The sequence below is a fragment of the Corythoichthys intestinalis genome, chromosome 20 (assembly GCF_030265065.1).
Source record: "Corythoichthys intestinalis isolate RoL2023-P3 chromosome 20, ASM3026506v1, whole genome shotgun sequence".
NCBI classification, from domain to species: Eukaryota; Metazoa; Chordata; class Actinopteri; order Syngnathiformes; family Syngnathidae; genus Corythoichthys; species Corythoichthys intestinalis.
The window spans coordinates 23,064,030-23,087,868 of NC_080414.1; the positions used below are offsets into that span (position 1 = coordinate 23,064,030).

The window sequence follows — 23,839 nt, forward strand, 5'->3', positions numbered from 1 at the left end:
AAGCAGACCAGAGTGGCCAAAGCATGAATTTATTTTCACGAAACAAAGGAGGCTGTCACTGTCGTGCGTAGTCCCTGCAATGCCGAGTTTGCATACCACGGTAGCACGTCGGCCGTGAACGAACACCTAAAACAATGTCACCCAGGTATAATTTTGGAAGACGACAGGAGACAACAAACTGGCAGATCGTAAGCCCATATAACAACATATTTTATTGAAGTTGCCTTTATGTGGGCCGTACGACGGATTATTAGGGGCTAATGTAGCTGAATAAGCAGCTACGTACTTTACGTAGCACGTTGCCACATCCGTTAAAATCAACAATATTGAAAGCATCTTGTGTTTCAGAATCGATTTTTCAAATAAGGAAATCCTTATTATGTTGCTTCATAACCATCAAATTATAATCAATAGATGAATTTATACTAATGCTTCGTCGTAGCTACCAGCTAAGCTACATGTATGTAAAGTGCGTAGCGGCTCACAGGAATATTACCCCTAAGTGATAATTTTCTCGTAGCAATAGTACGACTTTAGTCTCGTCCTTTTAAAATTATTTGTTCCTAATACTCAATTATAGCGTCATATAAACGTTCATCATTAAGTTTTTTTCATGTACTTCACTCCAGTGATACGTGACATTTATTTATCTACTCTGCTGGTGTTCGATCGAATACTTTTACTAATTGTTAAAAAAAAGTCTGCAGACTAATCGGGAGAAAAATAATCATGTGGGATGGCCCTAATTAATAATATTATTATTCCAAATTGTATTTTTAATTTATTTGTTTTGCTATATGTAATTGCTATTTGTAATTGTACCTGAAGTATTTATTAAGGATTTGGCGTAGGTTTTTGGGCTGTGGAACGAATTAATCAAATTATTATGTATTCATATGGGAGAATCCCACTTGACATATGACCATTTGAACATACAAGTCCTGGAACTAATTAAATTCGTATGTAGAGGTACCACTGTATAGTTAAATAAGCCTATCTCAGTATTCTGAAAATATTTTACATTCATTCTACTAGTGGAAGCTGAGCTAATGATTTTTAACTCCTGGAAGCAGCAATATATATTTACTGTACCTAATGGTGTCATAGCAACAGAAATCTACGTCAGTTTGTTGAAAGTTCCTTATCACGTCACAGGATAATCCAACACGTGAGAATATTTTCATAAACTTCCTCTCTCATTGTCTTTCATCATAGTGTCAAGTGTTGAAATACAGACTGATGGGAAGGAGACGCGACGGGCGAGTTTATGAGGAAATCCGCCGCCCGCCCGGATGACTAATATTGAACTGAATTGATAACCTTCCAGAAAGTGAGGCTCTCGTGTGGGCTTGAGATGAGCTTCAGTAGCTGCATGAGTTGTCACCCGTAGAAACAAGTGTGTCGCCCCTGTCGGCAAATCAGCCCAGGGCAGCGTTCACACAGCAGTTTGTTTGACTTGTCTTATGTAATCTGGCTATTTGTGACCGTGTAGCAGACTGAGGGAGTCATGCACGCCTTTGTCGGCAGCAACAAACTATACTTTATAAACGATATATCCATAAAATCTGACTCTTGACATGTTAAGTTGCACAGTGTTAAACTACTGACACCGTTTGTCATGGAGAAGACAGGTTCAAAATCAATATGTGTTGAAAGAGATCCCAGTGGCTTAACCACCTGTATCATATTTCACACAGGGGAACCAATTCCAAAGGTTCATTACACTTTTCAGACACCATTTTTCACAGAGTTTAGAAGAGCAACATCTGCCACAGTTTTAAAATGCTTTAAGTGGAAATGATAATATAAATAAACTAAATCAAATGTTTTGACGACAGATAACTCAAATATTAGAATTTTGTTTAGCTAAGATATGACCTAAATTGTACTTACTTTATTTAACAATAACACGGGTGCTAAGGCAATTGAGCTTTCACTTGTACTGTATTGTAGTCTTTTCATTCACCAACTGATGACACCAGTCAGAACACGTCATTATGTGAATTATTGTTTATATATGACTAATATTTGCAAATCTGTGGCAAATACTGGTTTTTCAATGAGGGGAAGTCCAAAGTGTGTCTACCTGTGAGTGCTTTGTTACGGTGAAGGGGCTCAGCTGCATCCGCTGCTCGGTAGGGAAAGAAACTAGAGTACCAGAAGTCCAGTCTCCAAACATAAGCAGCTACAATGGAAACAAAACGACAGAAATAAGCTCGATTTGCGCAAGTCGTCTTTAACAAAGCAAGTGTCGCTAGAATAATTATGAAAATTTCTGGTTAAACTCAGAACAATGGAATGAAAATTGAAAAATGCCTCTTGTGGATGTTAATACGACAAGATCACGGATTCGCATCATGCAGAGAACTCGAGCCCCGCTCACTACCAATAGACCCTCAGGGACACACGGCGTCCTGTTGGCGGGATAAACCCAGCCTTTAGCCAATGAGTCGTCTTGTTTCTCTGTAGTGGAACAATGCACTCTCAACTCTGGAGATGCACCACGTCCGCATGGTTTAAAGAACGGTGAAGCAGCGCGAATGAATGAAAAGCAAGCCGCATCTTGATCAGTGATAAGAAGCTAATTCTGAACAAAAGTTGAGAGCGTTGTAGCACATTTTTAGTCAATGACATGTTTACACAGCAGTATTCATTTGATCACTTACAGTATTTTTGGACATTTTAGGGGAAGCTGGGCTTCCCTTGCAGATTTAGAGCAATCGACTCTGCTGCAAACAACAGGGTTCCTACAGGTTTCCTCAAGTTAAATTTAAGACTTTTTAAGACACAGACCACAGGCCAAGTAGAGGCGTTCTCGTTAGCATTAGCACTTAGCTTGACGAGCGTCATCTTAGACTCTTAAGCCTGAGTTATGCTCCCGCGTTGCGGTGACGGCGCGGCGACTACGGCGTCATTTGGCATTCGATGGTTCTCCAGCCAGGTGACGCGTTGCTCTGTAATTCACCGCCAAGCCACTAGAGGGGTGTGGCGTTATGTTTGTACGGTTTTTGGGCATGCTTGTTGACTTCCTCTTGTCTAATTTAACGGAGAAAAAATAAACAATGCAAGATGGAACGCTTGAATGTGGATCTTCAGCTTATAAACATTGAATAAAGGCGCTGGCGACACAGAAAACGGTTTCGAGGCGGTCTGTCCAACTTTTGATGCCACATAGAGAGTTCTAGCTTCGGGTGGAAACCAGTTAGCTGTAGCAGCTAGCTCCAAACTGGCGTCGAGCACTGCGTCCAGCGTTTTATCCGAGGTCTGCAAAGGCCTCCAACCCGATTTGTTCGCCGTGTCCTACAACCAGCCAGTGGGAAGCCAAATCAGATTTCTGGCGTCTATGGAATTTCCCAAACTGCATTGGATGCCTTGATGTTCACGTTATCATAAAAGCACCGAGGCACTCTCAATCAGTAATGATGTATCGTGTGTGAACTGTCTGTTGTTGAAAATAAAACATCAAAAGAACTCTTTTGACACCAAACCTGTGCTTTATTCTTCATATACTTGAAGTGTGACATGTAAATAAGTTACTAACTCACTGTTTATAAGCCGCCACCCGCCAAATTTGCCACGAAAACAGCATTTGTTCATACATAAGCCCCACTTGACTATAAACCGCAGCTGTCCTCACTATATTATGGGATATTTACACCAAAGGATATTAACCAGTAACACTTTATTTGACAGCGGCATCATAAGACCAAATGAACCAAATGAATTGCTTCAAGAAGCTTCATTTGGCCGTTACTGCTCCCTTGGGGGAGACAGTCAACCTCTGCTGCCACCTGCTGTCAACACTGTTGTTGTACAACATGCCCCCTAGCATCATTGCAGCGCTACAGATGTAAATAACAAGCAAAATTCATGTTCTGTGCTAATTATTTCTTCAGTTACTGTTCCAGTTGTTTAATTAATTGCTTCCTATGGTATTTGGTAACACTTTATTTGACAGTGGAACCATAAAACTGTCATAAGACCATCATAGTTATGACATGACACTGCCATGAGCATTGATAAATGCTTATGACAAATGTCATGTTGTGTCATCCAGCAAATTATCTCACATTAGAATGGATGTAAAAGACCCGAGCTGGACATAAATGGAGATAGCGACATAATTTGCTGAATGATACTTAATGATATCTGTCATTAGCATTCATTAATGTCCATGATAGTGTCATGTCATAATTATGACGGTCTTATGGCATTGTTATGACGCCGCCGTAAAATAAAGTGTTACCTATTTACTCAAATAAACCAGCAAATAAACCGCACTGGATTATAAACCGCAGGATTCAAAATGAGAGAAAAAAGTAGAGGCTTATAATCAGAAAATTACGGTAAATTGAATTGATTCTATTCATGTTCTATGCTAGTTATGTCTTCAGTTACTGTTCCAGTTTTTTCTTTAAATGCTAGTTATGGTATTTGGTAAAACTTTATTTGACAGTTTCGCCACAAGACTGTCATCAGACAATCATAATTATGACATGACACTGTCATGAGCATTAATGAATGCTTATGAACAGATGTCATTTATTCATGTCATAATTATGACGGTTTTATGACAGTCTTATTACACTGTCATGAACATTGAATTCTTATAACATGTCATTTATTCATGTCATAATTATGACAGTCTTATGACGCCGCCATCAAATAAATTGTTACCTATTAACCCAAATAAATAAACAAATAAGCCGCACTGGACTATAAGCCGCAGGATTTAAAATGAAGGAAAAAAGTAGCGGCTTATAGTCCAAAATTTACGGTACATAATCAATTTTAAAGACCCAGATATGAAAATTGAATACTTATTCAAGACTTTCAAAGGTATTACTTCCAAATTCATAAATTGAATGCTTTATTTTTATTTTAGTTATTGAGGGGAAAAAAAAGAAGCATGTCACCAGAAGGCTGACTTAAAATTAGAGATGTCCCGATCCGATATTTGGATCGGACGCCGATATGGGCAAAAAAATGCGCATCGGTATCGGATCAGACCACGTAAAAATTCCGATCCAGACTTCCGATCCAGTTTTTTAAAAAGTCCGGTCCGGGTTTTCCAGCGCACTGGTTTACATAATACATTCCAGTTTTTGCTTCGGTTTCCCTAAAATCCGGTCCGCATTTTACGGCACACATGCAACACACTACATTTACATTACCGTCTCCCAATTTACCGAGAGACTTTATCGGTAAAAATGTCAGCTGTGTGGGATCATTTCACCTTAAAGGACGACAAAGACGAAGAGGCAGAGTGCAACATATGCCGCAATAAAGTCAAGCGTAGTGGTAAAGCTGTAAGAAGTTTTAATACAACCAACCTAATCAAGCATTTAGCGAAATACCACCACAAACAAAATGAGGAGTATGTTAAGAAAACCGAAGACAAAAAGAAAGGTCCTACGCAACTAACACTGGCAGAAACTTTTGCTATGCGTGACAAACTGGCACTCGACAGTCCCAAAGCCCAGGGAATAACAAGAGTCATTGCCGAAGAATTCCTTCTGGATGACGAGCCATTATCTCACGTGAGTAAAGACGCACCATCCAACACAGCCGTCACTACATCCTTGAGCGATTCGGCAGTGGAAGAACGATTCACAAACATCCAAATTCCGATTATTGAAATATGTCAAGTAAAGCGGAACTGATACACAGCGCGGTCTTCGGGACGCAATGAGAAACTGACCGCATTGCGTCCCGAAAGTAAACATAATGCTTGTCATTGACCCGGGTAATGCCAATGCTCAACTCACGGCTTTAGCTCAGCTCACGCCGCTGGATATAAAACACAAGAATACCTGACTGCTGCTGACAGCCGCTACAAACTACGTTAACGTCGTTTTACGCGAGATAATAGATATCATATGTATATAGAACTAGATGCAAAATGACAGACTCGACTGCGTTAGCAACATTGAAGTATTGAAAACCAGATGCGTTAGTAAACAGCCGCCATCTTAAAGCAGAAGATTTCCCTAATAGGTTGTTGTGAACCTTCCAAGCGAACCTAAATAACTTTTTATCTAAAATACTCCGAAATCGGCAAAATCTTGACTTGAATCTATCTTCAAAACAGTTTTAAAACTTTCACATGTTGAAAGTAGACAGAAGGGAAATTATGGAATAACGGGAGCAATTTTAACAACTTTAACAGTTGATTCGCAAAATTAAATGAATTGAATGTAGTTTAAAGCTGCTGATACAGAATGGGGACGTGAGTATTTTATTTACTGTTTTAAAATGTTAACTTGATACTGAAGTAGTCGTTTATTTAAACCTGAGAGGCTTTTTATACAATTTTTGTAACTAATGCACGAAACATTAAAAGCATCTAATAGCTTGGGGGATTTGTGGGATTTTCCACTGAGGTTGTTGGTGTGTTTTGCTTTTTTAAGACAGTTTACAATATTATTTGCACGTTTTACTGACTGACTATGCCATTTCTGTTTGTTATTTATAATGTTTTGTGTTTGTCACTGAATAAACAGGTCAGTTTCTTGTTACCAACCTTTGTGTGTTATTCAAACTCACCTAATTCAGCTGGCTGGTTGTTATCAAGAGTACTAAAACCTTTTTCAACATGAGTCTGACAACTAAGTAAGGAGGCTAAATAACTTTAAACTTTAACACATGCTCAGATAGGTCGGTATCGGCCAGTATCGGTATCGGATCGGAAGTGCAAAACAATATCGGTATCGGATCGGAAGTGCAAAAACCTGGATCGGGACATCCCTACTTAAAATGCACCAACATGTTCTTACACCACCCAAAAAAAAAAGTTTTTTAGTAAGGTTTACTTTTCTGGAATGAGTAATTATAACAGTTTTACAGGTTTAAGTTATGTAAACATATTACTTAGGCTTTACAGTGCACGGAACAAAGCTGAGATTTGAATCCAAAAATCTCTAAGCAGGCTGCAAGCAGATTAGCAAACTACTATACTACTGTATTCCTGCAATAATATATAATTATTCATGATATGGCCCCTCTAAGGTGGCCCTGACTTCCGTACTGGCAGGCAAAAAACGGGCAGAGAATGTGAGAAAAGGGACAAGTAGCAGTGTTTACCGAGCACCAGTGTCCACACATCCGTTCCCACAATGGCCCCATTGGGCGGACCCAGGTTAAAGCCCATTTAAAAAGACTTGTTTAACACCCGGGGAAGAAGAGGGGCCGCATACCCAAGCCGCAGGGAGGTGGGGCGGCTGATTCACGGCTTGGGGTCCACAACCTCCAAAAGTCCCCCCCTTCCCGCCTGCCCTCCCTCCACACTTGCTGCTGAACTAGTGTTTTTGCTTCAGCACCTCGACTTTTTCCCCTCATTTAATGACGTGTCTACAAAAGTGAGAGTGGACGGGACACAGTTTGGCTGAGGACAGGGGGCCCAGCGGAAAAGAGGAAGAGGGTGGAGAGAAAGAGAGAGAGAGAAAAAAAAATGAAAAGGAGGATGGATGGGCAGAGGGAATAGTTGTTCACCCCCACCCGCCTTTCTCCTTCTCCTCGTGTGAAGGACAAGCCTAGCGGGGCTGCGGTCCGGCCCCGGACGATTGTGTACCACCGCTTCACACAAGAAACCCCCCCACCCATTAATCACCCATGCAGGTCTTTCACTGGCAGACACAAAGACCCCACACGCCGACTTCCACTTGCACAACACACAAACAACATAAGCACGACGAAGACCGCGTGTGTGAGGAAATTCCTATGCACGGTCAACGAAATACACATCATTATTTTTCGACAACGTTTTTGGCCTGCGGGAGCGGGACAGGAATGTTGAGTTGGAATTGGTCCAAGAGAGCAGCCTCCAGTTCCTCTTGGCATCCACCGAGTGAATTTGTTGACATAATGCAACACGAGATTTAAACATGGGGAACTTGTGCAAAACCAGGTTTTGATATAATTGAAATGCAAGAAGCTGATAAGAGACTGTACAACAGAGGATAATGGCCAAAACTATGAATGAGAATCAAGTTTAAATGCAGTTATATGAGAGGAAAGTCATGCATTTGTAGGGAAAAATACATCATTTTATGAAAATAAATTATGATATTTTGGGGTAAAAAAAACATTTTACCAGAATGAAGACTGAAAATTTGCATTTTTTTTCTACAGTTTAAACTTCATACTGTTTTAGTTGTGACTGATTAAGATAAATACATATACATTTTGCACTGTAGTAGTCATAATATTAAAATATATTTCTAAAGTTTTAGGAGAATAAAGTTGTAAATTGTGTTAAAGGATACCCACTTGACATTATGGAAATATTTCCGATAACTAGAAGATCATTTAAAAATGTAGATAAAAAAAATCAAATATTAGTGGGAAATACTTTTGAGCAGAACTATTATGGGTAACATTCAAGATCATGACAGAATATGTAAGACAAATTATACATGTAATTGTATGAGAATAGAGCTGGCAAGTGTGCAATAACAATTCCTTCAATGCATTATAATATTATTAAACCAAGACTTCATAATGGTATTGACAGGACACGGGGCCTGCATTGTTGGCGTGGCCGTCAAAGCTGACAGAGTGGAATCACACACAAAGAGCTTTTTTGTTGAAAATTCTTGTGAATAAATACTGAAATCCCTGAATTCTTTACAGATATGGACGTAAAACAGTCAATTCTTGGTTAAAAGCAAAAAAAACCAAAAACGTGCCGTTAGCATTTATTTTACGTAAATATGTCGAAGTATGATGACAGTCATTTCGTCAATACGTGAACGGAGCTTTTCCGGTGAAAATTCGGATGAATAAATGCTTAAATTCCTGAATTCTTTATAGATATGGACGTAAAACAGTCTTGACTCTTAGTTAAAAGCTGCAGAAAAAAACGTGCAGTTAGCATTTATTTTACGTAAATAAGTCGAAGAATGATGCTAGTCTGTTAGTCAATGCGGTGGCCGCAATATGTAAACAGAGCTTTTACGGTGCAAATTCTTGTGAATAAATGCTTAAATCCACGAACTTTGTTTAGAATGAACATAAAACAGTTGATTCTTTGCTAAAAAAGCAACAAAAAAAAAAAACGGGCAGTTAGCATTTATTTTACGTAAATATGTCAAAGAATGATGCTAGTCCGTAGCAGTTAATTTCTTCCATTGATTTTTTTTTTCATATTTCAAAATGCATGCATGGTACGAAAAATATTATAGTTACATTAAATCCTCGAACAAATCACTCCTGAGACAATCCTTCCTGTTTGTATGTGGTACAGCCTTCGAACTTTTTCAATCTAAATCCGGCGTTGGATCACTGCATGTGTTGACAGACTATGAATAACTGAAGTGGATTGTAGGACGGCCCCCGACTTGAAGGCGTTGCGCAGTGGCTGACGGATGTGACCCGTCAATACAAATATTAAGTCTATGTATTAAATGAGTATTTAAATATTTGCAAATCCTAGTATTATGAAGGGAAATACATTTTTGTTATATGTATATATACGGTATATATTATATATATATAGCTGCAATATTCAGAGGAAAACTTAAAATTACATTATTACATTTTTGTATGTTTTTGTGAGGAAATTAACGCAAAAGGAAAAAAGAACAAAAAAGTCAACAAGTAAAAATTAGATTTACAAGAGGAAGTTTTCCCAGGAATAATTTTGAAATGAATAGAATCAATTCAATTTACCGTGATTTTCGGATTATAAACCGCTGCTTTTCCCCCTCATTCTGAATCCTGTGTTTTATAATCCAGTGCGGCTTATTTGTTCATTTATTTGGGTTAAAGGGTAACACTTTATTTGACGGCGGGGTATAGGACTGCCATAAGACAGTCATAATTATGACATGACACTATCATGGGCATTAATGCTAATGACAGATGTCATTAAGTATTATCTGGCAAATTTCGTCGCTATCTCCATTTTTGTCCAGCTCGGGTCTTTTACATCCATTCAAGAGTGAGATAATTTGCTGGATGACACAAAATGACATTTGTCAGAAGCATTCATTAATGCTCATGGCAGTGTCATGTCATAACTATGATGGTCTTATAACAGTTTTATGGTTCCACTGTCAAATAAAGTGTTACCAAATATCATAGGAAGCAATTAATTAAATAACTGGAACAGTAACTGAAGAAATAATTAGCACAGAACATGGATTTTGATTGTTGTTTAGATCTGTATAGCTGCAATGCATGCTAGGAGGCATGATGGACAACAACAGTGTTAATAGCATGTGGCAGCAAAGGTTGACTATCTCCCTGATAGGAGTAGTAATGTCTAAATGAAGCTTCGAACCAATTGACTGCAAAGCTTTCATGGTGGTTCATTTGATCTTAGAAAGTCTTATGATGCTGCTGTGAAATAAAGTTTTACTGATTAACATCTTTTCGCTCTAGATACTCCATAATACAGTGAGGACAACTGCAGCTTATAGTCCAGTGCGGCTTATCTATGAACAAATTTGTGTGTCAAATTTGGTGGGTGGGGGCTTATAGTCAGGTGCACCTTATAGTCCGAAAATTACGTTTTTTTGTCTATTTACACTACGATGGCATGTATCTCAAACGTGCAAAAATAAAACAAAATAAAAACCTGAACTGTCACTTGAATCTACAAGTGTAAATGCACCCTACTAGAGTAGTACACAAACACTTCTGCATTGACTACATACCAAACACATGTTGTCAGTTAATTTCGTTCCACTGACACATCCGGGTGTCAGTTTAAATAACTTTTACTTTGACACCTCTTTTTTTTCTCCAAACATTTTCCATAAACTAACACCCAAAACGCCATTTTTTCTTCTCCTGTGTCATGTTACCAGAATGGTCAAGATATACAGGATGTAATGTACACGATATTCCTCGCACGAGTCGAGCAGCCGATGTTTTCCAGGTCATTTGGTAGTGGAATCCCTGCAGCAATTCTATTTCTATCGGCAGCCTCCAGTGCACAGAGTCCATGTGTGCACAGTGTGTCTATAGTAGGAAACCAGGAGAGGACACGACTGAGGTCATCCACTATATTAAGACTGACTGAACCCACCAACACCAAGACAAACACCACTCTTTCTCTGCACCGTCACATAGAACGCCTCTTTGCATGAGGGAATTCCGAATCCCCTTTCCCAAAACAACAAAAAGTGTGTCTTTTAGGTGAGTCCGAAGCCAACAACGCGTATTTGAAGATAACACTGAAAATTGGATTGATTGATGGAGCAATCTCCAGGTGGAAGGCAGAGCGGTAAAAATGTGGAATTGAGAAGACAATCATCAATGTGTGTGAGTGGACCCCCATCCCACCTCATCCGAGCCACAGTAATTTATCGGCCCCTCTGTAACTAAGCATCGATGTGGAGGAGATGAAGAAGAAGCCAGAAGGAAGGCAGAGGGTCAACAGCTACATAAACCTCAATGTAACGAGCAATATTTGTGTACTGGGAGGAAGGTCGGCAGGGTGAGGCGAAGAGGGAGTTGCGAGTATTTTTTTTTTTTTAATGAAATTCATGCTAGAAAAATATTTTTGCAACAGTATTGTTTTTGCCATCCCTTCTAATTTCCGCCTTAGTCTTTTGTACGAAAATACTTACCGTGTTTTTCGGACTATAAGTCGCAGTTTTTTTTCATATTTCGGCTGGGGGTGCGACTTATACTCAGGAGCGACTTATGTGTGAAATTATTAACACATGATATCATTTCACATGTTATTTTGGTGTTTTGGAGTGACACTGATGGTTTGGTAAACTTGTTAGCATGTTCTTTTTGCTATAGTTATCTGAATAACTCTTAATAGCTACGGCCACGTTCGCGTTTTGCCTTTGGCAATGTGTGTTCAATTTAGCGGTGCAACGGTTTGCGGTTCAAAGCCGAACCGTACGGTTCACCCTGTACGGTTCAATACGCCTTTATGAACCGCGTTTTTCCGGTTTTGCAATTAATGTATTCCGAACGCTTGTGGAATGAATTGATCGAGCTCTGTGTGCCTGTGAAGCACCGCTCCACCGCTGTGGAGAAATTCCCGCCCCGTCGGATCGCTGTCAAGCACCTGTGTAATAGAAGCCGAGTAAAGGCCGAGTTATACTTCCGCGTCAGACCTGCGCCGTCAAGGAAGACCCGAGTTACGACCCTGCGGGTAGCCTGATGCGCGCCTCTCGAATTTTCTAACCTTCGCGTCGCGTAGATGCGTATGACGTGGCAGAAACGGACTGTGATTGGTCCCCTCAGACCGTTGTTTCCGGTTTAGCGCGAAATCACCAAATCACGAAATCAAATTTATGTCGTATTTTCTGGTTTGTGCACTTCATCATTTATTGTGTACATATGTTTGCTGTGAGTCTGTGACTTATTTACGTGTCACACTTCAAGTATATGAAGAATAAAGCACAGATTTGGTGTCAAAAGAGTTGTTTTGATCTTTAATTTTCAATAACAGACAGTTCACACACGATACATCATCACTGATTGAGAGTGCCTCGGAGCTTTTTATGATAACGTTAAAATCAAGGCTCCCAACGCAGTTTGGGAAGTTCCATAGACGCCAGAAATCTGCTATGGCTTCCCACTGGCTGGTTGTAGGACAAGGCAAACAAATCGGGCTGGAGGGCTTTGCAGACCTTGAACACAGTGCTCGAAGCTAGCCGCCACAGCTAGCTCTCGCCACCTGAGTCTAAAACTCTCTGTGCGGCATCAAAAGTCGGCCAGACCGCCTCGCAACCGTCTTCTGGACGCCTGCCCCTCAACATTTGTATGTTCAATATTTATTCAGTGTTGATGAGCAGAATATTTACTTTCAAGAGTTCCATCTTGCATTGTTTATTTTTTCTCCGACTAGCGGAAGTCAACAAGCATGCCCCAAAACCGTACAAACATAACGCCACACCCCTCTAGTGGCTTGGCGGTGAATTACAGAGCAACGCGTTCCCTCACCGCAGAACTATCGAATGTCGAATGACGCCGTAGTCGCTGCGCCGTCACCGCAACACGGGAGTATAACTCAGGCTTAACGCCCGCTCTCGCTTAAAAGAGAAGTGAAAGTGAAAGAAGAAAGAAAACAAATAGCTATGGCGAGCGAAGGAGTGGAGAGACCGAATTTTGAGGAAGCACCAGCTTCTTTCAAATCTGCGGTGTGGCAACATTTTGGTTTCCCGTGGACTACAATGCGGAGGGACAGAAAATATTGAAAAAAAAAAAAAATGCAAGCATTGCTCAGCGCTTGTTCCCCATCCTAATGGCAACACTTTTATAAGATGACTCCGGCACCTCGGCATCACTCACAGATATCACTTTCTCAGGGCAGGACAACCCCGAAGATGACACCAGTGAAAACACACGGCGGGCTTCGTTAATTTATTTGCAACGCTTGACCCGCGTTACATTGTTCCCTCGCGGACATATTTCTCCAACAACAACAACGTAATCCCCGACATTTATGAAATAGCATGCAAAGCCATCGAAGATGATTTCGCTAAAGCACATAGTTTCGCCCTGACCATTGATAGTTGGACGTCCAGTGCTACAGAGTGCTACTACCTAACTGTGACAGTCCACTATAATTCATACATGTCAAGTTGTACGGTCTTGTCGTAATTTGTACAAGTGAGCACTGATTTTTAAATGTGTACGCCGTACGTTACGTTCAAAATCTGCACGTTTTTCGGGCATTACGTTTTTTATTTTTTTCATCCGTTCTGATTTGGTCACCGTTTCTGCAACGAGACAATGTTCGTTAATATGTTGGTTGAATGATGCGAGAAAAGTCAGACACGGAGAGGGAAGAGTGTTTGTTGAGATGCTGTAGCAAACGCGATGCTAGGCTAGGTGGGTCCAACATTTCCTGACTGTAGCATACAATCTACGCCTAGATATCTCATGCATATAGAACTACATGCGAAATGACAGACTCAGTAGCGTTAGTAAACAGCCGCCATTTTAGAGCAGTAAACTTCTCAGAAAGGCTCTGTGTTAGTAAACCTTCCGGGCGAACCTTAGCAACTTTTTATCTAAAATACTCCTTAATCGGCAAAGTCTTGACTTGAGTTTATCTTTAAAGGATGAAACAGTTTTAAAATTTTCACATGTCGAAAGTAGACAGAAGGGAACTAATGCAAAAACGGGAGCAATTTTATCAACTTTAACGGTTGATTCACAACATTAGATGACCTCCAAACATAGCAAAGGTTACTATGTTTTTTTATTTTTTATTTTTTTTATTTTTTTAATGAAAAAAAAAAAAACATGAAAGGTATCACCAATTTTAAGCTTTCCAATTATGTATCACACTTGTATATCGGACAATTTTGAAAGTTGACTAAATTGAGGGACCCAGAGCGGAAGTCACCTGAGTGTTTTCCGCCATATATATATACAGTGTATATATACATATATATACATATATATATATATATACACACATATACATATATATATATTAGGGCTGTCAAAATTATCGCGTTAACGGGCGGTAATTATTTTTTTAAAAAATTAATCACGTTAAAATATTTGACGCAATTAACGCACATGCCCCGCTCAGACAGATTTAAATGACAGTACACTGAAATGCCCACGTGTTAATTGTGTTTTATGGAGTTTTGGCGCCCTCTGCTGGCGCTTGGGTGCGACTGATTTTATAGGCTTCAGAACCCATGAGCATTGTGTAAGTAATTATTGACATCAACAATGGCGGACTACTAGTTTATTTTTGATTGAAAATTTTACAAATTCTATTGAAACGAAAACATTAAGAGGGGTTTTAATATAAAATTTCGATAACTTGTACTAACATTTATCTTTTAAGAACTACAAGTCACGGATAGAAAGACTTGTAATTCTTAAAGGATAAATGTGACTTTGTATATTGCGACTAAATATTGCCATCTAATGTATTTGTTGAGCTTTCAGTAAATGATACTGTAGCCATTTAACTGTTCTGCCCAAATGCATGATGGGAAGTGCAACCATGACTGTGCGTAGTGCCACCAATTGGTATATCTTCTCTGTGTTGGGAAGTAACATAGGTTGTTAAGAAAAAGATCAACTACTACCTTTTTATATATATATTCATTCATTCATTTTCCATGCCGCTTATTCCTCATGAGGGTCGCGGAGGTGCTGGAGCCCATCCCAGCTAACTTCGGCCAGTAGGCAGGGGACACCCTGAATTGGTTGCCAGCCAATCGCAGGGCACAAGGAGACACACAACCATTCACGCACACACTCACACCTACGGACAATTTAGAGTGTTCAATCAGCCTACCATGCATGTTTTTGGGATGTGGGAGGAAACCGGTGATCCCGGAGGAAACCCACGCAGGCACGGGGAGAACATGCAAACTCCACACAGGAAGGCCGAAGCCCGGGATTGAACCCTTGATCTCAGAACTGTGAGGCAGACGTGCTAACCACTCAGCCACCGTGCCACCTTTATATTATACATATATATATATATATATTATATATATATATATATATATATATATATATATATATATATATATATGTATATATATACAGTGCTGCTCGAAAGTTTGTGAACCCCACAGCGATGGTCAGATTTTTTGTAAAAAAAACTAAAATAACCTTATTAAATGTTAAGTTATACCCAAATCCACAATACTGACATTCCAAATAATGGACTGAAACAAAAGAAATAGTTATATTGTCATTCTTTATTTAACAAAAGTGGTTGATTTAAGAAAAACTCAGATATCATGTGTGCAAAAGTATGTGAACCCCTTCAGTTAATAGGATATTGCGCCTCCTTTTGCAGAGATTACCTCAACCAAACGGTTTCTGTAGTGACTAATCAGCCTCTCACATCTACTTTGGGGGATTTTTGCCCATTCTTCCTTGCAGAACGCAGTCAGTTGAGAGAGGTTTGATGGGCGTCTGGCATGAACTGCTCGCTTCAGGTCCCGCCACAGCATTTCAATGGGATTTAGGTCAGGACTTTGACTGGGCCAGTCCAGAACACGAATCTTCTTCTTTTTCAGCCATTCCTTGGTTGTATTGCTGGAATGCTTTGGATCATTATCATGTTGCATGATCCACCTTCTGCCAAGCTTTAACTTCAAAACAGATGGCGTCAGGTTATGTTCTAGGATTTGACAATATTCCTCAGAATTCATGATTCCCTGGACTATGTGGAGTTGTCCAGGTCCTGAGGATGAAAAGCAAGCCCAGATCTTGACATTCCCACCTCCATGCTTCACTGTTGGGAGACGGTTCTTTTGGTGGTATGCAGTGTTGACTTTTCGCCAGACATGGCGGTTTTGGTTGTGACCAAACAGTTCAATTTTGCACCTACATCAGTTGATGAAAACTCTTTTTAATTTAGTCTCGACAACACAACTGTTAAAAAAACAAACAAAAAAACTACTGAATTGATTGATTAGGAAATCAGGTTGAAATAATAGAAAATTCCAAAATGTTGAGGGGGTTCACAAACTTTTGAGCAGCACTGTATATATATATATATATATATACATAAATACATACATACATACATACACATATATACATATATATATTAGGGCTGTCAAAATTATCGCGTTAACGGGCGGTAATTATTTTTTTAAAAAATTAATCACGTTAAAATATTTGACGCAATTAACGCACATGCCCCGCTCAGACAGATTTAAATGACAGTACACTGAAATGCCCACTTGTTATTTGTGTTTTATGGAGTTTTGCCACCCTCTGCTGGCGCTTGGGTGCGACTGATTTTATAGGCTTCAGCACCCATGAGCATTGTGTAAGTAATTATTGACATCAACAATGGCGGACTACTAGTTTATTTTTGATTGAAAACTTTACAAATTCTATTGAAACGAAAACATTCAGAGGGGTTTTAATATAAAATTTCTATAACTTGTACTAACATTTATCTTTTAAGAACTACAAGTCTTTCTATCCATGGATCGCTTTAACAGAATGTTAATAATGTAATGCCATCTTGTTGATTTATTGTTATAATAAACAAATACAGTCCTTATGTACCATATGTTGAATGTATATATCCATCTTGTGTCTTATCTTTCCATTCCAACAATAATTTACAGAAAAATATGGCATATTTTATAGATGGTTTGAATTGCGATTAATTGCGATTAATTTTTAAGCTGTAATTAACTCGATTGATATTTTTAATCGTTTGACAGCCCTAATATATTATATTTTTACAGTAGATTGTCAAATTATTCCAGCTTTTTTAATAGTAAAATGTAGGCAAGTACAGCTGCCAGTACTTTACCGTAAATTTAATATTTTTAACCGCAATTTTTTTTACAGTGCAAAAGACACACGTTTATTAAAACAAGTGGAAACAGCTTCAAATTGTGACGAAATCAATGTATTGTGTTTCCACAAGTGAGTTTAGTTTTTGCTGAACCTCCCGATCACATTTTTTTTCAGACAGGAGTGCCTGTTTTTCTGGCCACAGATTAGCGCCGGCAGACGCTCAACAGTGTTGTGTTTCACATCCATCCCAAAGATCCTCGACACAGACACACCGGCTCATCCTTCATCTGTGGAATTGGACCCCAACAAAGGCATCTTTCGTAACTGATGGGGGTTTGGGAATGCGGTGACAGCGCGACGAGTTTCCCGATGATTAAGGGCGGCGTGACGAGCGCCTTCAATGATCAGCTCGCTAACAATGTTTAACTTGAAACATTAATAAAACAAATGAATTTCCATAATTTTCAGGGGGGCAGATGTTTATATCACATCATGTGCTGAGAACCTTGAGGCGGTTATTATTTGAATTTTGCTTTATGCTACTTAACAGACACACTTTCATAAATAGGAAGATGACAAGGACATGACAAGACTTGATAGGTGGGCAGGCTCTCCAGAGACACAACTATTTATTTATTTATTCTTCTAAAAGTCATTTTTTCCATCATATGTCCCTTTTAAACTACCTATAATGGCCTTTATCTGCCATTCAGACACAATTGATGCAGTGCACCAAGCATTTGATTGGCGAGAAACGGTGTAATGACCCGTAAACTGTCACACGTATGCTAATGGCGCAGTCTAATTAATTAAAAACAAAAGGATGCTTATGGATTCAGTGCGTGCGCTTCTGTGAAGACGTGATCGGACAGCAAGATATTGCTGCTCTTGATGCAAATATAAAAATAAAAGTCTGCTTAACCTGCTCGCACACCCTCCCACACACACACGACGGCGTTAATGGTGTGTAGAGAATCTAATAAGGCAACGGTAGCCAGAAATATGTGGCGTGTAAAAAGTTTTACAATCAAATTACGAGCGCGTCGGTAATCCTTTATAAAGCAAGTGTACATATAGACTTAATCCAGCGTGACGGCATAATCTTGATCAAGGTGTTTAAGACCTTGATTAAATAAAAAAATAACTAATTCACTGCCATTGATCGCAATTGACATTAGGGTTGTTACGATCATGTTTTTTTGCTCCCGATCCGATCGTTTTAGTTTGAGTGTCTGCCGATCCCGATATTTCCCGATCCGATTGCTTTTTTTTTTTTTTCCCCGATCATATACATTTTGGCAACGCATTAAGAAAAAAATGAATAAAACTCGGACGAATATATACATTCAACATACAATACATAAGTACTGTATTTGTTTATTATGACAATAAATCCTCAAGATGGCATTTACATTATTAACATTCTTTCTGTGAGAGGGATTCACGGATAGAAAGACTTGTAATTCTTAAAGGATAAATGTGACTTTGTATATTGTGACTAAATATTGACATCTAGTGTATTTGTTGAGCTTTCAGTAAATGATACTGTAGCCATTTAACTGTTCTGCCCAAATGCATGATGGGAAGTGCAACCATGACTGTGCGTAGTGCCACCAATTGGTATATCTTCTCTGCGTTGGGAAGTAACATACAGTAGGTTGTTAAGAAAAAGATCAACTACTACCTTTTTTCCCCCACGTTGCTTCCCACGGTATTTCTAATTGATGAGAGAGGGATTGTAAGGCTTTAGCCAATCATAAAAAGGCTCCAAAGACTGCCAAAATCCACTGTACTCATTTTACGCAGCATTTTAGCTCTTTATATAGGTAAAACGGCGCCATTATAGATTGAACGCGACAATGCGTGAGTGGGTCGTGCAGCGCACGTGTTAAATATTTTAACATGATTAAAAAAAAAAAAAAAAATTACCACCGTTAAGGCGATAAATTTGAAAGCCCTACTTCAAGCCAAAAGTAAAGACTCTGGATGAGTGTAAGACATTTTGTCTGTAACGTTAAATACAATTAGAAAATGATTTAATCCCCAAAAAATATATATATTAAAAAAAGGCATGTCCGATATTTTTTTGCCGATTCCGATACATTGAAAATGACGTGATCGGACCCGATCAATCGGACGATCAATCGGGACATCTTTAATTGACATCAAATCAATTTTAACTGGGTTGACTGGTATTTAATGATTATGTTTCAGTGCCATTGACGGCTATACAGAGGTTTGACAAAATAATGGAAACACCTTTAAAAATCAACAAAAACTAATTTAATATTATGTAGGTCCGCCTTTTGCCGCAATTAGAGCCTCAATTCTACAAGGTATAGATCAGTGGTTCTTAACCTGAGTTTGATCAACCACCAGGGGTTCGGTGAGTAAGTCTAAGGGGTTCAGCGAAGGTAAAGAAATGCAGAGCCCTATTTTTATACGCTGATTAAATCTAGGCAAAGCGGCTTTTTAGACCAGGTTTTGGACTGGTTTGCTCCAAATTTACAGGCTTAATGCATTTATTTTAACTGTTAGTCCTTGATCTGATGGGAGGAGAAACTAGTTTGCTCAGTGGAAGATTGACTCGCACTTGGTATGAGGGAATACAATAGACCAATGGGCAGCATGGTGTCAAATTTTGACCTGTTTATAAAACATGCTGTTAAAATGAAAAGAATTTTAAACAGGAATTTGCTAAATTATTAGTTTGCTAGCTTAGATATATCAGTTTTGAATTTGAAAAAAATGGCTTCATTATCTACTGTAATTCCGAGGGGTTCGGTGAATCCACATGTAAAACATGTGGGGTTTGGTACCTTTGGCAAGGTTAAGAATCACTGGTATAGATTCATTGAATTGTTTCCAAATGAATTTTAAGCCCTTCTTCAGTTCGAATACCCTCTAACTCTTTTAGAGACAATGACGGTGGAAATCTTCGGAAATTGAATCTGACCATAAGTGCTCAATAATGTTGAGGTCTAGGGATTGTGCCAGCCATACTAGATTTTGAACATCATTAGAATGTTCCCATGGCATTCTTTAACAATTATGTTCAATGATTATGATGCCAAAATGTTAGGCGTTTCCATTATTTTTCCAACCCCTGTAGATGTCCAATGAATTTAGACTGGAAGGGTTGGCTTAATGGCAGCTAATGAGTCCATGAAATAACAATGAATCCTTTAAAACAGTAAGAACGTTGTTGATCTGTTTACTTAGTTTCAGTTGTCCGATATTATTGGGTAGCCGATAATATTGGCCGATAAAAGCATTTTAAAATGATATCTGATAATATCGGCATTTTTGGGTCTATAAGCATGTTTCCTTCAAAGTGAATGTAGAATAGAAGCCTTCTGTCTTTGTACATGGGCTGGCCAATATGCTTGGGATTTGTTATGTGAGTAGACCATTTGAATTCATGGTGCCAAAAATGAATTGAACAATAAATGATTAAAAAATAATGAATTATAAACTCATGTTGTTATTTTGAGCCAGATGCACCGTGTGTGTCTCTCATATGTGATATGACAATGCCTTATTGGCACTTTGCACTTGCAATTGATCAAAAAACCTTATGTTTGCACTATATTTGATTTCAACAATACAGATAGTGGTGCAATATAGGCACTTTTTCCATAACTTTAGTTGAAGCTGTTCTCTTATTTTTCACAGAACATTTAGTTGGAAAACCTTAAAGCTGTTACATTTATCATTATTAAAGCAACCAGTGGCGCATCATAATACAATTAGCCATAATATATTCAATGTCCAAGACCGCATATATAGGTTTGATATCGTTATCGGATTTTTGGAGTTGGACAATAACGGGATATTGGTAATCTGTTGAACAGTCACTATCGGACAACTCTACTTATTTTGAGTGTTGTAAGTGGTATATTTCAACATTACAAGATATGTGCGAAATTTCCGATTTTTAGATTATTCGCGATTCGGCCGTGGAAGATTCGAGAACGATTCGCAAACATCCAAATTCCGATTATTGAAATATGCCGAGTAAAGCGGAACTAAAACACAGTCAGTGCGGTCTTCGGGACGCAATGATGAACGGAGCAAGAGTAAACATCATGCTCAACTCATGCCGCTAGATAAAAAAACAGCCGCTACAAACTACGCCCACGTAATGCTACGGTAGATATCACATGTATATAGAACTAGATGCGAAATGACAGACCCGCTGGCGTTAGTAAACAGCCGCCATCTTAAAGCAGAAACTTCTCTGGAAGGCTGTTGAAGCGAACTTTAAGAGCGAACCTAATTTACTTTTTATCTAAAACACCCCTAAATCAGCAAAATCTTGACTTCAATCTATCTTTAAATGATGAAATAGTTTTAAAACTTTCACATGTCGAAAGTAGACAGAAGGAAAATTATGGAATAACAGGAGCAATTTTCACTTCTTTAACAGTCGATTCACAACATTAAATTAATTGAATGTAGTTTAAATCTGCTGATACAGAATGGGGACTTGACTATTTTATTTACTGCTTACTATTTTTATTTACTGCTTTGAACTTGATACAGAAATAGTTTATTTAAGCCTGAGAGGATTTTTGTAGAATTTTTCTAAATGGCAAATGGTGTTATACTTGTATAGCGCTTTTCCACCTTTCAAGGCGCTCAACTAATATACGAAACATTAAAAGCAGTTAATAGCTGGGGGGAGGGGATTGTACATCAGGAATCGATTTATAATCGAATCGTAGTCTCTGAATCGTATTAGAATCGTTAGGTGCACCAAGATTCCCACCTCTAAACATTACTGTGTGGTCAATGTAAAAAAATTGTTCTTGTTCTTGATGTTGCCTGCTCCGGCGGGGGACCCTGCCATGCCCGGGGCTTGGTGGGCCGTTGAGGATCCTGTGGTGTGCTGTGCCGGTTGGGGGGCTGCGGCTGTGGCTCGTGGGCCGGGTGGGCGGACGGGGGTGGGGGTGGGGGTGCGCCCCTTATTGCCATCCCTGAAGGCCGGTTGATGGGTGCGCGGGTGGCCCGGGGGACCACCCTGGATCCCAGGGGGGAACGATGGCTCCTCTGCCCCCCCAGCCACCCTCCCTCCCCAGGCTGGCTGGGTGGGGGCCGTGCCCCTGGGTTGGCACCCGTGTGGCGTCTCCGCTCATCTGTGTGGCTGTCGCGTGCCTGGTGGGGCTCGCGTGCGACTGGATGTGATAGGGCGCGCTCGGGTGGTGGGTCCTGGTGCCGGGATTGGCGATGGGGCGGTGTAGGGTCGGTCGCCAACGGGCTTACACTCACATGGAATTCACACGATTACTGGGTTGTAGATCACAGAGCTGATTTGTGCGCACTCTACCCCTTTCAATCACTTAGCTTATAGACTCCCCCACCCCCGTCCCCCTCTTTCCCTGGTCAACAGGCCCCCCACATAGTGTCAACCGGAAATACATCTAGCTGACGATAGCACCAACATATTAGTAGTTAGTGTACACGTTCAATGTATTTCTTGTTATTGTTTGTTTCTTTTCTTTCTTCTCTTGTGTTCCTTTTCTTCTCTTCCCCCATAATTCCTTCCTGTTCGCTGCTTTGTCATAGTAAACGAGGTATGTTGAATGATCACAATGGGAGTATGTCATACTCTCAATGTGAAACATTAAAACTGTTCAGACCAACCGGGCACAAAGTAAAAAACTGTTCTTTTATAGAGCAACTCTGGTTTGTTCATTACCGTCAATGACAGCCAATGAGTTAATATGAAAATTGAAACATCCAATAATGGGTTTGAATGTACTGTAAAGTACTTGTGTGAATGGAAGTGTGAACATTTACTGTTTGTCCACATGTCTCCTATGACTGACTTTGAATCTAGAAGACTTTTAATTGAGAGAAGGAATTAGTTAAATTGGACTTTGAGTTATTAAAATATAGCAAAACTGAGATTGTTTTATGTTTCATTTTGTGAAAAAACACTAAATTCAACAACAGTGGTGTTGGTTAAGGGCTGTGTTTGCATGTGTGGGTGGGGGTGTTGTATTAGAGAAATAACATGTTTCCTTTCTGTCTGATTAATGCATCGGTGGCAGATGCTGAGGGGATTAGGTCTAGATTAGTATCCTTTCCACTGACTGTTTTCCTGCCACGCTGCCTTTCCAGTGCTCCCCTTTTAAGAAACAAACAGGATCAGCTTCCCCCTCTGTTGTTTTTTATTTGTCTTTCACTTTACTATTTGTTTTCCGACAGCGATTGTCTTTGTTACGACTCAGCCACTAAGACTGGATTTGTGGTTGTAGTGCCACCATTCTGTTTTGTTTGCTCTCAAGTGGCACAATCGGCAGCTGCGTCATAGTGGCGTAAATCCAAGTGTGGACAAAAATCACTTTATATAATGCGTTATTTACCTCATCAAACGGAACAATGGCAATCGTCATCAATCTGCCTCAGCGTTTTCTTGACGAAAGCTGCTATCATTCGGCTATTCTTTCAAAACACAAAATGTAAATCCAATCTAAATCAGAGGAAATTGAGTGGAAAAAAATTCCTGCGCACGACTTTCAAAGGTTCCGTGATCTCGCTTTAGAACATGACTCACCCTTTTTCTCCATCATTAACCTGACTCATCAGTCTCGCCGCCTGCATGACAGCAGCT

General features: G+C 39.5%; 1 long non-coding RNA gene across 1 annotated transcript in view; it reads right to left on the bottom strand.

Annotated features, from left to right (window-relative positions):
* Positions 1–2,086: 2,086 nt before the first annotated feature.
* LOC130908561 (uncharacterized) overlaps positions 2,087–23,839 on the bottom strand; it is a 201,447-nt gene continuing 179,694 nt past the window's right edge. The window contains exon 4 of the long non-coding RNA XR_009061614.1: positions 2,087–2,185. This is a non-coding gene — a long non-coding RNA (uncharacterized LOC130908561). The remainder of the gene's footprint in view (positions 2,186–23,839) is intronic.